The sequence below is a fragment of the Poromitra crassiceps genome, assembly GCF_964638095.1.
Source record: "Poromitra crassiceps genome assembly, chromosome: 6".
NCBI lineage: Eukaryota > Metazoa > Chordata > Actinopteri > Beryciformes > Melamphaidae > Poromitra > Poromitra crassiceps.
In genome coordinates this window covers 14,825,945-14,843,797 of record NC_139627.1, presented here as the reverse complement: position 1 = coordinate 14,843,797, position 17,853 = coordinate 14,825,945, and the positions used below count along the sequence as shown (strand labels likewise).

The 17,853-nt window shown below is 51.4% G+C and overlaps 1 protein-coding gene across 1 annotated transcript in view; it reads left to right on the top strand.

Annotated features, from left to right (window-relative positions):
* The window catches only part of LOC310777730 (N-acetylneuraminate-9-phosphate synthase-like), a gene marked incomplete at its 3' end in the record, with an annotated part of 39,427 nt that overhangs the window by 14,813 nt on the left and 6,761 nt on the right, over window positions 1-17,853 (top strand). The gene's annotated exons all lie outside the window — the stretch shown is intronic.

Sequence of the window (17,853 nt, the reverse complement as noted above, 5' to 3'; positions counted from 1 at the left end):
CCTGGAGCCCGCGGAGCTGGCTGAGCTGGTCCGATCCATCCGGCTGGTGGAGACCGCGATGGGAACGCCCACCAAGCTGATGCTACCCTGTGAGAAGACCTGCCATGACAAGGTGGGTCCACTTTAGTATTTCATTACATTTTGTGTTACTATATCAAACTGTCCCCCTGCGTGTCCAAGATCATGTCAAATTACAGCGCTTGATCAAGACAGCAAGCAGGATCATTGGGGTTGATCAGGTGTCGGAACAACAACAAAATCGGAACAATCCTGCTAACAAACAGACCGATAGACCGCACCGAAAACACACACCACAGACAAGCAATAGTGAGCAATAGTTTTTTTTTTTACCCACTCTCTCTTCTCCCAAAGGAATACCAGAGGGAATTCCCGGACATCCCCATCGGATATTCTGGACACGAGCGGGGAATCTACATATCTGTGGCCGCTGTGGCGATGGGGGCAAAGGTCGTGGAGCGCCACGTAACTTTGGACAAGACCTGGAAGGGAAATGACCACGAGGCGTCCCTGGAGCCCGCGGAGCTGGCTGAGCTGGTCCGATCCATCCGGCTGGTGGAGACCGCGATGGGAACGCCCACCAAGCTGATGCTACCCTGTGAGAAGACCTGCCATGACAAGGTGGGTCCACTTTAGTATTTCATTACATTTTGTGTTACTATATCAAACTGTCCCCCTGCGTGTCCAAGATCATGTCAAATTACAGCGCTTGATCAAGACAGCAAGCAGGATCATTGGGGTTGATCAGGTGTCGGAACAACAACAAAATCGGAACAATCCTGCTAACAAACAGACCGATAGACCGCACCGAAAACACACACCACAGACAAGCAATAGTGAGCAATAGTTTTTTTTTTTACCCACTCTGTCTTCTCCCAAAGGAATACCAGAGGGAATTCCCGGACATCCCCATCGGATATTCTGGACACGAGCGGGGAATCTACATATCTGTGGCCGCTGTGGCGATGGGGGCAAAGGTCGTGGAGCGCCACATAACTTTGGACAAGACCTGGAAGGGAAATGACCACGAGGCGTCCCTGGAGCCCGCGGAGCTGGCTGAGCTGGTCCGATCCATCCGGCTGGTGGAGACCGCGATGGGAACGCCCACCAAGCTGATGCTACCCTGTGAGAAGACCTGCCATGACAAGGTGGGTCCACTTTAGTATTTCATTACATTTTGTGTTACTATATCAAACTGTCCCCCTGCGTGTCCAAGATCATGTCAAATTACAGCGCTTGATCAAGACAGCAAGCAGGATCATTGGGGTTGATCAGGTGTCGGAACAACAACAAAATCGGAACAATCCTGCTAACAAACAGACCGATAGACCGCACCGAAAACACACACCACAGACAAGCAATAGTGAGCAATAGTTTTTTTTTTTACCCACTCTCTCTTCTCCCAAAGGAATACCAGAGGGAATTCCCGGACATCCCCATCGGATATTCTGGACACGAGCGGGGAATCTACATATCTGTGGCCGCTGTGGCGATGGGGGCAAAGGTCGTGGAGCGCCACGTAACTTTGGACAAGACCTGGAAGGGAAATGACCACGAGGCGTCCCTGGAGCCCGCGGAGCTGGCTGAGCTGGTCCGATCCATCCGGCTGGTGGAGACCGCGATGGGAACGCCCACCAAGCTGATGCTACCCTGTGAGAAGACCTGCCATGACAAGGTGGGTCCACTTTAGTATTTCATTACATTTTGTGTTACTATATCAAACTGTCCCCCTGCGTGTCCAAGATCATGTCAAATTACAGCGCTTGATCAAGACAGCAAGCAGGATCATTGGGGTTGATCAGGTGTCGGAACAACAACAAAATCGGAACAATCCTGCTAACAAACAGACCGATAGACCGCACCGAAAACACACACCACAGACAAGCAATAGTGAGCAATAGTTTTTTTTTTTTACCCACTCTCTCTTCTCCCAAAGGAATACCAGAGGGAATTCCCGGACATCCCCATCGGATATTCTGGACACGAGCGGGGAATCTACATATCTGTGGCCGCTGTGGCGATGGGGGCAAAGGTCGTGGAGCGCCACGTAACTTTGGACAAGACCTGGAAGGGAAATGACCACGAGGCGTCCCTGGAGCCCGCGGAGCTGGCTGAGCTGGTCCGATCCATCCATCCGGCTGGTGGAGACCGCGATGGGAACGCCCACCAAGCTGATGCTACCCTGTGAGAAGACCTGCCATGACAAGGTGGGTCCACTTTAGTATTTCATTACATTTTGTGTTACTATATCAAACTGTCCCCCTGCGTGTCCAAGATCATGTCAAATTACAGCGCTTGATCAAGACAGCAAGCAGGATCATTGGGGTTGATCAGGTGTCGGAACAACAACAAAATCGGAACAATCCTGCTAACAAACAGACCGATAGACCGCACCGAAAACACACACCACAGACAAGCAATAGTGAGCAATAGTTTTTTTTTTTACCCACTCTCTCTTCTCCCAAAGGAATACCAGAGGGAATTCCCGGACATCCCCATCGGATATTCTGGACACGAGCGGGGAATCTACATATCTGTGGCCGCTGTGGCGATGGGGGCAAAGGTCGTGGAGCGCCACGTAACTTTGGACAAGACCTGGAAGGGAAATGACCACGAGGCGTCCCTGGAGCCCGCGGAGCTGGCTGAGCTGGTCCGATCCATCTGGCTGGTGGAGACCGCGATGGGAACGCCCACCAAGCTGATGCTACCCTGTGAGAAGACCTGCCATGACAAGGTGGGTCCACTTTAGTATTTCATTACATTTTGTGTTACTATATCAAACTGTCCCCCTGCGTGTCCAAGATCATGTCAAATTACAGCGCTTGATCAAGACAGCAAGCAGGATCATTGGGGTTGATCAGGTGTCGGAACAACAACAAAATCGGAACAATCCTGCTAACAAACAGACCGATAGACCGCACCGAAAACACACACCACAGACAAGCAATAGTGAGCAATAGTTTTTTTTTTTACCCACTCTCTCTTCTCCCAAAGGAATACCAGAGGGAATTCCCGGACATCCCCATCGGATATTCTGGACACGAGCGGGGAATCTACATATCTGTGGCCGCTGTGGCGATGGGGGCAAAGGTCGTGGAGCGCCACGTAACTTTGGACAAGACCTGGAAGGGAAATGACCACGAGGCGTCCCTGGAGCCCGCGGAGCTGGCTGAGCTGGTCCGATCCATCCGGCTGGTGGAGACCGCGATGGGAACGCCCACCAAGCTGATGCTACCCTGTGAGAAGACCTGCCATGACAAGGTGGGTCCACTTTAGTATTTCATTACATTTTGTGTTACTATATCAAACTGTCCCCCTGCGTGTCCAAGATCATGTCAAATTACAGCGCTTGATCAAGACAGCAAGCAGGATCATTGGGGTTGATCAGGTGTCGGAACAACAACAAAATCGGAACAATCCTGCTAACAAACAGACCGATAGACCGCACCGAAAACACACACCACAGACAAGCAATAGTGAGCAATAGTTTTTTTTTTTACCCACTCTCTCTTCTCCCAAAGGAATACCAGAGGGAATTCCCGGACATCCCCATCGGATATTCTGGACACGAGCGGGGAATCTACATATCTGTGGCCGCTGTGGCGATGGGGGCAAAGGTCGTGGAGCGCCACGTAACTTTGGACAAGACCTGGAAGGGAAATGACCACGAGGCGTCCCTGGAGCCCGCGGAGCTGGCTGAGCTGGTCCGATCCATCCGGCTGGTGGAGACCGCGATGGGAACGCCCACCAAGCTGATGCTACCCTGTGAGAAGACCTGCCATGACAAGGTGGGTCCACTTTAGTATTTCATTACATTTTGTGTTACTATATCAAACTGTCCCCCTGCGTGTCCAAGATCATGTCAAATTACAGCGCTTGATCAAGACAGCAAGCAGGATCATTGGGGTTGATCAGGTGTCGGAACAACAACAAAATCGGAACAATCCTGCTAACAAACAGACCGATAGACCGCACCGAAAACACACACCACAGACAAGCAATAGTGAGCAATAGTTTTTTTTTTTACCCACTCTGTCTTCTCCCAAAGGAATACCAGAGGGAATTCCCGGACATCCCCATCGGATATTCTGGACACGAGCGGGGAATCTACATATCTGTGGCCGCTGTGGCGATGGGGGCAAAGGTCGTGGAGCGCCACATAACTTTGGACAAGACCTGGAAGGGAAATGACCACGAGGCGTCCCTGGAGCCCGCGGAGCTGGCTGAGCTGGTCCGATCCATCCGGCTGGTGGAGACCGCGATGGGAACGCCCACCAAGCTGATGCTACCCTGTGAGAAGACCTGCCATGACAAGGTGGGTCCACTTTAGTATTTCATTACATTTTGTGTTACTATATCAAACTGTCCCCCTGCGTGTCCAAGATCATGTCAAATTACAGCGCTTGATCAAGACAGCAAGCAGGATCATTGGGGTTGATCAGGTGTCGGAACAACAACAAAATCGGAACAATCCTGCTAACAAACAGACCGATAGACCGCACCGAAAACACACACCACAGACAAGCAATAGTGAGCAATAGTTTTTTTTTTTACCCACTCTCTCTTCTCCCAAAGGAATACCAGAGGGAATTCCTGGACATCCCCATCGGATATTCTGGACACGAGCGGGGAATCTACATATCTGTGGCCGCTGTGGCGATGGGGGCAAAGGTCGTGGAGCGCCACGTAACTTTGGACAAGACCTGGAAGGGAAATGACCACGAGGCGTCCCTGGAGCCCGCGGAGCTGGCTGAGCTGGTCCGATCCATCCGGCTGGTGGAGACCGCGATGGGAACGCCCACCAAGCTGATGCTACCCTGTGAGAAGACCTGCCATGACAAGGTGGGTCCACTTTAGTATTTCATTACATTTTGTGTTACTATATCAAACTGTCCCCCTGCGTGTCCAAGATCATGTCAAATTACAGCGCTTGATCAAGACAGCAAGCAGGATCATTGGGGTTGATCAGGTGTCGGAACAACAACAAAATCGGAACAATCCTGCTAACAAACAGACCGATAGACCGCACCGAAAACACACACCACAGACAAGCAATAGTGAGCAATAGTTTTTTTTTTTACCCACTCTCTCTTCTCCCAAAGGAATACCAGAGGGAATTCCCGGACATCCCCATCGGATATTCTGGACACGAGCGGGGAATCTACATATCTGTGGCCGCTGTGGCGATGGGGGCAAAGGTCGTGGAGCGCCACGTAACTTTGGACAAGACCTGGAAGGGAAATGACCACGAGGCGTCCCTGGAGCCCGCGGAGCTGGCTGAGCTGGTCCGATCCATCCGGCTGGTGGAGACCGCGATGGGAACGCCCACCAAGCTGATGCTACCCTGTGAGAAGACCTGCCATGACAAGGTGGGTCCACTTTAGTATTTCATTACATTTTGTGTTACTATATCAAACTGTCCCCCTGCGTGTCCAAGATCATGTCAAATTACAGCGCTTGATCAAGACAGCAAGCAGGATCATTGGGGTTGATCAGGTGTCGGAACAACAACAAAATCGGAACAATCCTGCTAACAAACAGACCGATAGACCGCACCGAAAACACACACCACAGACAAGCAATAGTGAGCAATAGTTTTTTTTTTTACCCACTCTCTCTTCTCCCAAAGGAATACCAGAGGGAATTCCCGGACATCCCCATCGGATATTCTGGACACGAGCGGGGAATCTACATATCTGTGGCCGCTGTGGCGATGGGGGCAAAGGTCGTGGAGCGCCACGTAACTTTGGACAAGACCTGGAAGGGAAATGACCACGAGGCGTCCCTGGAGCCCGCGGAGCTGGCTGAGCTGGTCCGATCCATCCGGCTGGTGGAGACCGCGATGGGAACGCCCACCAAGCTGATGCTACCCTGTGAGAAGACCTGCCATGACAAGGTGGGTCCACTTTAGTATTTCATTACATTTTGTGTTACTATATCAAACTGTCCCCCTGCGTGTCCAAGATCATGTCAAATTACAGCGCTTGATCAAGACAGCAAGCAGGATCATTGGGGTTGATCAGGTGTCGGAACAACAACAAAATCGGAAACAATCCTGCTAACAAACAGACCGATAGACCGCACCGAAAACACACACCACAGACAAGCAATAGTGAGCAATAGTTTTTTTTTTACCCACTCTCTCTTCTCCCAAAGGAATACCAGAGGGAATTCCCGGACATCCCCATCGGATATTCTGGACACGAGCGGGGAATCTACATATCTGTGGCCGCTGTGGCGATGGGGGCAAAGGTCGTGGAGCGCCACGTAACTTTGGACAAGACCTGGAAGGGAAATGACCACGAGGCGTCCCTGGAGCCCGCGGAGCTGGCTGAGCTGGTCCGATCCATCCGGCTGGTGGAGACCGCGATGGGAACGCCCACCAAGCTGATGCTACCCTGTGAGAAGACCTGCCATGACAAGGTGGGTCCACTTTAGTATTTCATTACATTTTGTGTTACTATATCAAACTGTCCCCCTGCGTGTCCAAGATCATGTCAAATTACAGCGCTTGATCAAGACAGCAAGCAGGATCATTGGGGTTGATCAGGTGTCGGAACAACAACAAAATCGGAACAATCCTGCTAACAAACAGACCGATAGACCGCACCGAAAACACACACCACAGACAAGCAATAGTGAGCAATAGTTTTTTTTTTTACCCACTCTCTCTTCTCCCAAAGGAATACCAGAGGGAATTCCCGGACATCCCCATCGGATATTCTGGACACGAGCGGGGAATCTACATATCTGTGGCCGCTGTGGCGATGGGGGCAAAGGTCGTGGAGCGCCACGTAACTTTGGACAAGACCTGGAAGGGAAATGACCACGAGGCGTCCCTGGAGCCCGCGGAGCTGGCTGAGCTGGTCCGATCCATCCGGCTGGTGGAGACCGCGATGGGAACGCCCACCAAGCTGATGCTACCCTGTGAGAAGACCTGCCATGACAAGGTGGGTCCACTTTAGTATTTCATTACATTTTGTGTTACTATATCAAACTGTCCCCCTGCGTGTCCAAGATCATGTCAAATTACAGCGCTTGATCAAGACAGCAAGCAGGATCATTGGGGTTGGTCAGGTGTCGGAACAACAACAAAATCGGAAACAATCCTGCTAACAAACAGACCGATAGACCGCACCGAAAACACACACCACAGACAAGCAATAGTGAGCAATAGTTTTTTTTTTACCCACTCTCTCTTCTCCCAAAGGAATACCAGAGGGAATTCCCGGACATCCCCATCGGATATTCTGGACACGAGCGGGGAATCTACATATCTGTGGCCGCTGTGGCGATGGGGGCAAAGGTCGTGGAGCGCCACGTAACTTTGGACAAGACCTGGAAGGGAAATGACCACGAGGCGTCCCTGGAGCCCGCGGAGCTGGCTGAGCTGGTCCGATCCATCCGGCTGGTGGAGACCGCGATGGGAACGCCCACCAAGCTGATGCTACCCTGTGAGAAGACCTGCCATGACAAGGTGGGTCCACTTTAGTATTTCATTACATTTTGTGTTACTATATCAAACTGTCCCCCTGCGTGTCCAAGATCATGTCAAATTACAGCGCTTGATCAAGACAGCAAGCAGGATCATTGGGGTTGATCAGGTGTCGGAACAACAACAAAATCGGAACAATCCTGCTAACAAACAGACCGATAGACCGCACCGAAAACACACACCACAGACAAGCAATAGTGAGCAATAGTTTTTTTTTTTACCCACTCTCTCTTCTCCCAAAGGAATACCAGAGGGAATTCCCGGACATCCCCATCGGATATTCTGGACACGAGCGGGGAATCTACATATCTGTGGCCGCTGTGGCGATGGGGGCAAAGGTCGTGGAGCGCCACGTAACTTTGGACAAGACCTGGAAGGGAAATGACCACGAGGCGTCCCTGGAGCCCGCGGAGCTGGCTGAGCTGGTCCGATCCATCCGGCTGGTGGAGACCGCGATGGGAACGCCCACCAAGCTGATGCTACCCTGTGAGAAGACCTGCCATGACAAGGTGGGTCCACTTTAGTATTTCATTACATTTTGTGTTACTATATCAAACTGTCCCCCTGCGTGTCCAAGATCATGTCAAATTACAGCGCTTGATCAAGACAGCAAGCAGGATCATTGGGGTTGATCAGGTGTCGGAACAACAACAAAATCGGAACAATCCTGCTAACAAACAGACCGATAGACCGCACCGAAAACACACACCACAGACAAGCAATAGTGAGCAATAGTTTTTTTTTTTACCCACTCTCTCTTCTCCCAAAGGAATACCAGAGGGAATTCCCGGACATCCCCATCGGATATTCTGGACACGAGCGGGGAATCTACATATCTGTGGCCGCTGTGGCGATGGGGGCAAAGGTCGTGGAGCGCCACGTAACTTTGGACAAGACCTGGAAGGGAAATGACCACGAGGCGTCCCTGGAGCCCGCGGAGCTGGCTGAGCTGGTCCGATCCATCCGGCTGGTGGAGACCGCGATGGGAACGCCCACCAAGCTGATGCTACCCTGTGAGAAGACCTGCCATGACAAGGTGGGTCCACTTTAGTATTTCATTACATTTTGTGTTACTATATCAAACTGTCCCCCTGCGTGTCCAAGATCATGTCAAATTACAGCGCTTGATCAAGACAGCAAGCAGGATCATTGGGGTTGATCAGGTGTCGGAACAACAACAAAATCGGAACAATCCTGCTAACAAACAGACCGATAGACCGCACCGAAAACACACACCACAGACAAGCAATAGTGAGCAATAGTTTTTTTTTTTACCCACTCTCTCTTCTCCCAAAGGAATACCAGAGGGAATTCCCGGACATCCCCATCGGATATTCTGGACACGAGCGGGGAATCTACATATCTGTGGCCGCTGTGGCGATGGGGGCAAAGGTCGTGGAGCGCCACGTAACTTTGGACAAGACCTGGAAGGGAAATGACCACGAGGCGTCCCTGGAGCCCGCGGAGCTGGCTGAGCTGGTCCGATCCATCCGGCTGGTGGAGACCGCGATGGGAACGCCCACCAAGCTGATGCTACCCTGTGAGAAGACCTGCCATGACAAGGTGGGTCCACTTTAGTATTTCATTACATTTTGTGTTACTATATCAAACTGTCCCCCTGCGTGTCCAAGATCATGTCAAATTACAGCGCTTGATCAAGACAGCAAGCAGGATCATTGGGGTTGATCAGGTGTCGGAACAACAACAAAATCGGAACAATCCTGCTAACAAACAGACCGATAGACCGCACCGAAAACACACACCACAGACAAGCAATAGTGAGCAATAGTTTTTTTTTTACCCACTCTCTCTTCTCCCAAAGGAATACCAGAGGGAATTCCCGGACATCCCCATCGGATATTCTGGACACGAGCGGGGAATCTACATATCTGTGGCCGCTGTGGCGATGGGGGCAAAGGTCGTGGAGCGCCACGTAACTTTGGACAAGACCTGGAAGGGAAATGACCACGAGGCGTCCCTGGAGCCCGCGGAGCTGGCTGAGCTGGTCCGATCCATCCGGCTGGTGGAGACCGCGATGGGAACGCCCACCAAGCTGATGCTACCCTGTGAGAAGACCTGCCATGACAAGGTGGGTCCACTTTAGTATTTCATTACATTTTGTGTTACTATATCAAACTGTCCCCCTGCGTGTCCAAGATCATGTCAAATTACAGCGCTTGATCAAGACAGCAAGCAGGATCATTGGGGTTGATCAGGTGTCGGAACAACAACAAAATCGGAACAATCCTGCTAACAAACAGACCGATAGACCGCACCGAAAACACACACCACAGACAAGCAATAGTGAGCAATAGTTTTTTTTTTACCCACTCTCTCTTCTCCCAAAGGAATACCAGAGGGAATTCCCGGACATCCCCATCGGATATTCTGGACACGAGCGGGGAATCTACATATCTGTGGCCGCTGTGGCGATGGGGGCAAAGGTCGTGGAGCGCCACGTAACTTTGGACAAGACCTGGAAGGGAAATGACCACGAGGCGTCCCTGGAGCCCGCGGAGCTGGCTGAGCTGGTCCGATCCATCCGGCTGGTGGAGACCGCGATGGGAACGCCCACCAAGCTGATGCTACCCTGTGAGAAGACCTGCCATGACAAGGTGGGTCCACTTTAGTATTTCATTACATTTTGTGTTACTATATCAAACTGTCCCCCTGCGTGTCCAAGATCATGTCAAATTACAGCGCTTGATCAAGACAGCAAGCAGGATCATTGGGGTTGATCAGGTGTCGGAACAACAACAAAATCGGAAACAATCCTGCTAACAAACAGACCGATAGACCGCACCGAAAACACACACCACAGACAAGCAATAGTGAGCAATAGTTTTTTTTTTACCCACTCTCTCTTCTCCCAAAGGAATACCAGAGGGAATTCCCGGACATCCCCATCGGATATTCTGGACACGAGCGGGGAATCTACATATCTGTGGCCGCTGTGGCGATGGGGGCAAAGGTCGTGGAGCGCCACGTAACTTTGGACAAGACCTGGAAGGGAAATGACCACGAGGCGTCCCTGGAGCCCGCGGAGCTGGCTGAGCTGGTCCGATCCATCCGGCTGGTGGAGACCGCGATGGGAACGCCCACCAAGCTGATGCTACCCTGTGAGAAGACCTGCCATGACAAGGTGGGTCCACTTTAGTATTTCATTACATTTTGTGTTACTATATCAAACTGTCCCCCTGCGTGTCCAAGATCATGTCAAATTACAGCGCTTGATCAAGACAGCAAGCAGGATCATTGGGGTTGATCAGGTGTCGGAACAACAACAAAATCGGAACAATCCTGCTAACAAACAGACCGATAGACCGCACCGAAAACACACACCACAGACAAGCAATAGTGAGCAATAGTTTTTTTTTTTTACCCACTCTCTCTTCTCCCAAAGGAATACCAGAGGGAATTCCCGGACATCCCCATCGGATATTCTGGACACGAGCGGGGAATCTACATATCTGTGGCCGCTGTGGCGATGGGGGCAAAGGTCGTGGAGCGCCACGTAACTTTGGACAAGACCTGGAAGGGAAATGACCACGATGCGTCCCTGGAGCCCGCGGAGCTGGCTGAGCTGGTCCGATCCATCCGGCTGGTGGAGACCGCGATGGGAACGCCCACCAAGCTGATGCTACCCTGTGAGAAGACCTGCCATGACAAGGTGGGTCCACTTTAGTATTTCATTACATTTTGTGTTACTATATCAAACTGTCCCCCTGCGTGTCCAAGATCATGTCAAATTACAGCGCTTGATCAAGACAGCAAGCAGGATCATTGGGGTTGATCAGGTGTCGGAACAACAACAAAATCGGAACAATCCTGCTAACAAACAGACCGATAGACCGCACCGAAAACACACACCACAGACAAGCAATAGTGAGCAATAGTTTTTTTTTTTACCCACTCTCTCTTCTCCCAAAGGAATACCAGAGGGAATTCCCGGACATCCCCATCGGATATTCTGGACACGAGCGGGGAATCTACATATCTGTGGCCGCTGTGGCGATGGGGGCAAAGGTCGTGGAGCGCCACGTAACTTTGGACAAGACCTGGAAGGGAAATGACCACGAGGCGTCCCTGGAGCCCGCGGAGCTGGCTGAGCTGGTCCGATCCATCCGGCTGGTGGAGACCGCGATGGGAACGCCCACCAAGCTGATGCTACCCTGTGAGAAGACCTGCCATGACAAGGTGGGTCCACTTTAGTATTTCATTACATTTTGTGTTACTATATCAAACTGTCCCCCTGCGTGTCCAAGATCATGTCAAATTACAGCGCTTGATCAAGACAGCAAGCAGGATCATTGGGGTTGATCAGGTGTCGGAACAACAACAAAATCGGAACAATCCTGCTAACAAACAGACCGATAGACCGCACCGAAAACACACACCACAGACAAGCAATAGTGAGCAATAGTTTTTTTTTTTACCCACTCTCTCTTCTCCCAAAGGAATACCAGAGGGAATTCCCGGACATCCCCATCGGATATTCTGGACACGAGCGGGGAATCTACATATCTGTGGCCGCTGTGGCGATGGGGGCAAAGGTCGTGGAGCGCCACGTAACTTTGGACAAGACCTGGAAGGGAAATGACCACGAGGCGTCCCTGGAGCCCGCGGAGCTGGCTGAGCTGGTCCGATCCATCCGGCTGGTGGAGACCGCGATGGGAACGCCCACCAAGCTGATGCTACCCTGTGAGAAGACCTGCCATGACAAGGTGGGTCCACTTTAGTATTTCATTACATTTTGTGTTACTATATCAAACTGTCCCCCTGCGTGTCCAAGATCATGTCAAATTACAGCGCTTGATCAAGACAGCAAGCAGGATCATTGGGGTTGATCAGGTGTCGGAACAACAACAAAATCGGAACAATCCTGCTAACAAACAGACCGATAGACCGCACCGAAAACACACACCACAGACAAGCAATAGTGAGCAATAGTTTTTTTTTTTACCCACTCTCTCTTCTCCCAAAGGAATACCAGAGGGAATTCCCGGACATCCCCATCGGATATTCTGGACACGAGCGGGGAATCTACATATCTGTGGCCGCTGTGGCGATGGGGGCAAAGGTCGTGGAGCGCCACGTAACTTTGGACAAGACCTGGAAGGGAAATGACCACGAGGCGTCCCTGGAGCCCGCGGAGCTGGCTGAGCTGGTCCGATCCATCCGGCTGGTGGAGACCGCGATGGGAACGCCCACCAAGCTGATGCTACCCTGTGAGAAGACCTGCCATGACAAGGTGGGTCCACTTTAGTATTTCATTACATTTTGTGTTACTATATCAAACTGTCCCCCTGCGTGTCCAAGATCATGTCAAATTACAGCGCTTGATCAAGACAGCAAGCAGGATCATTGGGGTTGATCAGGTGTCGGAACAACAACAAAATCGGAACAATCCTGCTAACAAACAGACCGATAGACCGCACCGAAAACACACACCACAGACAAGCAATAGTGAGCAATAGTTTTTTTTTTTACCCACTCTCTCTTCTCCCAAAGGAATACCAGAGGGAATTCCCGGACATCCCCATCGGATATTCTGGACACGAGCGGGGAATCTACATATCTGTGGCCGCTGTGGCGATGGGGGCAAAGGTCGTGGAGCGCCACGTAACTTTGGACAAGACCTGGAAGGGAAATGACCACGAGGCGTCCCTGGAGCCCGCGGAGCTGGCTGAGCTGGTCCGATCCATCCGGCTGGTGGAGACCGCGATGGGAACGCCCACCAAGCTGATGCTACCCTGTGAGAAGACCTGCCATGACAAGGTGGGTCCACTTTAGTATTTCATTACATTTTGTGTTACTATATCAAACTGTCCCCCTGCGTGTCCAAGATCATGTCAAATTACAGCGCTTGATCAAGACAGCAAGCAGGATCATTGGGGTTGATCAGGTGTCGGAACAACAACAAAATCGGAACAATCCTGCTAACAAACAGACCGATAGACCGCACCGAAAACACACACCACAGACAAGCAATAGTGAGCAATAGTTTTTTTTTTTACCCACTCTCTCTTCTCCCAAAGGAATACCAGAGGGAATTCCCGGACATCCCCATCGGATATTCTGGACACGAGCGGGGAATCTACATATCTGTGGCCGCTGTGGCGATGGGGGCAAAGGTCGTGGAGCGCCACGTAACTTTGGACAAGACCTGGAAGGGAAATGACCACGAGGCGTCCCTGGAGCCCGCGGAGCTGGCTGAGCTGGTCCGATCCATCCGGCTGGTGGAGACCGCGATGGGAACGCCCACCAAGCTGATGCTACCCTGTGAGAAGACCTGCCATGACAAGGTGGGTCCACTTTAGTATTTCATTACATTTTGTGTTACTATATCAAACTGTCCCCCTGCGTGTCCAAGATCATGTCAAATTACAGCGCTTGATCAAGACAGCAAGCAGGATCATTGGGGTTGATCAGGTGTCGGAACAACAACAAAATCGGAACAATCCTGCTAACAAACAGACCGATAGACCGCACCGAAAACACACACCACAGACAAGCAATAGTGAGCAATAGTTTTTTTTTTTACCCACTCTCTCTTCTCCCAAAGGAATACCAGAGGGAATTCCCGGACATCCCCATCGGATATTCTGGACACGAGCGGGGAATCTACATATCTGTGGCCGCTGTGGCGATGGGGGCAAAGGTCGTGGAGCGCCACGTAACTTTGGACAAGACCTGGAAGGGAAATGACCACGAGGCGTCCCTGGAGCCCGCGGAGCTGGCTGAGCTGGTCCGATCCATCCGGCTGGTGGAGACCGCGATGGGAACGCCCACCAAGCTGATGCTACCCTGTGAGAAGACCTGCCATGACAAGGTGGGTCCACTTTAGTATTTCATTACATTTTGTGTTACTATATCAAACTGTCCCCCTGCGTGTCCAAGATCATGTCAAATTACAGCGCTTGATCAAGACAGCAAGCAGGATCATTGGGGTTGATCAGGTGTCGGAACAACAACAAAATCGGAACAATCCTGCTAACAAACAGACCGATAGACCGCACCGAAAACACACACCACAGACAAGCAATAGTGAGCAATAGTTTTTTTTTTACCCACTCTCTCTTCTCCCAAAGGAATACCAGAGGGAATTCCCGGACATCCCCATCGGATATTCTGGACACGAGCGGGGAATCTACATATCTGTGGCCGCTGTGGCGATGGGGGCAAAGGTCGTGGAGCGCCACGTAACTTTGGACAAGACCTGGAAGGGAAATGACCACGAGGCGTCCCTGGAGCCCGCGGAGCTGGCTGAGCTGGTCCGATCCATCCGGCTGGTGGAGACCGCGATGGGAACGCCCACCAAGCTGATGCTACCCTGTGAGAAGACCTGCCATGACAAGGTGGGTCCACTTTAGTATTTCATTACATTTTGTGTTACTATATCAAACTGTCCCCCTGCGTGTCCAAGATCATGTCAAATTACAGCGCTTGATCAAGACAGCAAGCAGGATCATTGGGGTTGATCAGGTGTCGGAACAACAACAAAATCGGAACAATCCTGCTAACAAACAGACCGATAGACCGCACCGAAAACACACACCACAGACAAGCAATAGTGAGCAATAGTTTTTTTTTTTACCCACTCTCTCTTCTCCCAAAGGAATACCAGAGGGAATTCCCGGACATCCCCATCGGATATTCTGGACACGAGCGGGGAATCTACATATCTGTGGCCGCTGTGGCGATGGGGGCAAAGGTCGTGGAGCGCCACGTAACTTTGGACAAGACCTGGAAGGGAAATGACCACGAGGCGTCCCTGGAGCCCGCGGAGCTGGCTGAGCTGGTCCGATCCATCCGGCTGGTGGAGACCGCGATGGGAACGCCCACCAAGCTGATGCTACCCTGTGAGAAGACCTGCCATGACAAGGTGGGTCCACTTTAGTATTTCATTACATTTTGTGTTACTATATCAAACTGTCCCCCTGCGTGTCCAAGATCATGTCAAATTACAGCGCTTGATCAAGACAGCAAGCAGGATCATTGGGGTTGATCAGGTGTCGGAACAACAACAAAATCGGAACAATCCTGCTAACAAACAGACCGATAGACCGCACCGAAAACACACACCACAGACAAGCAATAGTGAGCAATAGTTTTTTTTTTACCCACTCTCTCTTCTCCCAAAGGAATACCAGAGGGAATTCCCGGACATCCCCATCGGATATTCTGGACACGAGCGGGGAATCTACATATCTGTGGCCGCTGTGGCGATGGGGGCAAAGGTCGTGGAGCGCCACGTAACTTTGGACAAGACCTGGAAGGGAAATGACCACGAGGCGTCCCTGGAGCCCGCAGAGCTGGCTGAGCTGGTCCGATCCATCCGGCTGGTGGAGACCGCGATGGGAACGCCCACCAAGCTGATGCTACCCTGTGAGAAGACCTGCCATGACAAGGTGGGTCCACTTTAGTATTTCATTACATTTTGTGTTACTATATCAAACTGTCCCCCTGCGTGTCCAAGATCATGTCAAATTACAGCGCTTGATCAAGACAGCAAGCAGGATCATTGGGGTTGATCAGGTGTCGGAACAACAACAAAATCGGAAACAATCCTGCTAACAAACAGACCGATAGACCGCACCGAAAACACACACCACAGACAAGCAATAGTGAGCAATAGTTTTTTTTTTACCCACTCTCTCTTCTCCCAAAGGAATACCAGAGGGAATTCCCGGACATCCCCATCGGATATTCTGGACACGAGCGGGGAATCTACATATCTGTGGCCGCTGTGGCGATGGGGGCAAAGGTCGTGGAGCGCCACGTAACTTTGGACAAGACCTGGAAGGGAAATGACCACGAGGCGTCCCTGGAGCCCGCGGAGCTGGCTGAGCTGGTCCGATCCATCCGGCTGGTGGAGACCGCGATGGGAACGCCCACCAAGCTGATGCTACCCTGTGAGAAGACCTGCCATGACAAGGTGGGTCCACTTTAGTATTTCATTACATTTTGTGTTACTATATCAAACTGTCCCCCTGCGTGTCCAAGATCATGTCAAATTACAGCGCTTGATCAAGACAGCAAGCAGGATCATTGGGGTTGATCAGGTGTCGGAACAACAACAAAATCGGAACAATCCTGCTAACAAACAGACCGATAGACCGCACCGAAAACACACACCACAGACAAGCAATAGTGAGCAATAGTTTTTTTTTTTTACCCACTCTCTCTTCTCCCAAAGGAATACCAGAGGGAATTCCCGGACATCCCCATCGGATATTCTGGACACGAGCGGGGAATCTACATATCTGTGGCCGCTGTGGCGATGGGGGCAAAGGTCGTGGAGCGCCACGTAACTTTGGACAAGACCTGGAAGGGAAATGACCACGATGCGTCCCTGGAGCCCGCGGAGCTGGCTGAGCTGGTCCGATCCATCCGGCTGGTGGAGACCGCGATGGGAACGCCCACCAAGCTGATGCTACCCTGTGAGAAGACCTGCCATGACAAGGTGGGTCCACTTTAGTATTTCATTACATTTTGTGTTACTATATCAAACTGTCCCCCTGCGTGTCCAAGATCATGTCAAATTACAGCGCTTGATCAAGACAGCAAGCAGGATCATTGGGGTTGATCAGGTGTCGGAACAACAACAAAATCGGAACAATCCTGCTAACAAACAGACCGATAGACCGCACCGAAAACACACACCACAGACAAGCAATAGTGAGCAATAGTTTTTTTTTTTACCCACTCTCTCTTCTCCCAAAGGAATACCAGAGGGAATTCCCGGACATCCCCATCGGATATTCTGGACACGAGCGGGGAATCTACATATCTGTGGCCGCTGTGGCGATGGGGGCAAAGGTCGTGGAGCGCCACGTAACTTTGGACAAGACCTGGAAGGGAAATGACCACGAGGCGTCCCTGGAGCCCGCGGAGCTGGCTGAGCTGGTCCGATCCATCCGGCTGGTGGAGACCGCGATGGGAACGCCCACCAAGCTGATGCTACCCTGTGAGAAGACCTGCCATGACAAGGTGGGTCCACTTTAGTATTTCATTACATTTTGTGTTACTATATCAAACTGTCCCCCTGCGTGTCCAAGATCATGTCAAATTACAGCGCTTGATCAAGACAGCAAGCAGGATCATTGGGGTTGATCAGGTGTCGGAACAACAACAAAATCGGAACAATCCTGCTAACAAACAGACCGATAGACCGCACCGAAAACACACACCACAGACAAGCAATAGTGAGCAATAGTTTTTTTTTTTACCCACTCTCTCTTCTCCCAAAGGAATACCAGAGGGAATTCCCGGACATCCCCATCGGATATTCTGGACACGAGCGGGGAATCTACATATCTGTGGCCGCTGTGGCGATG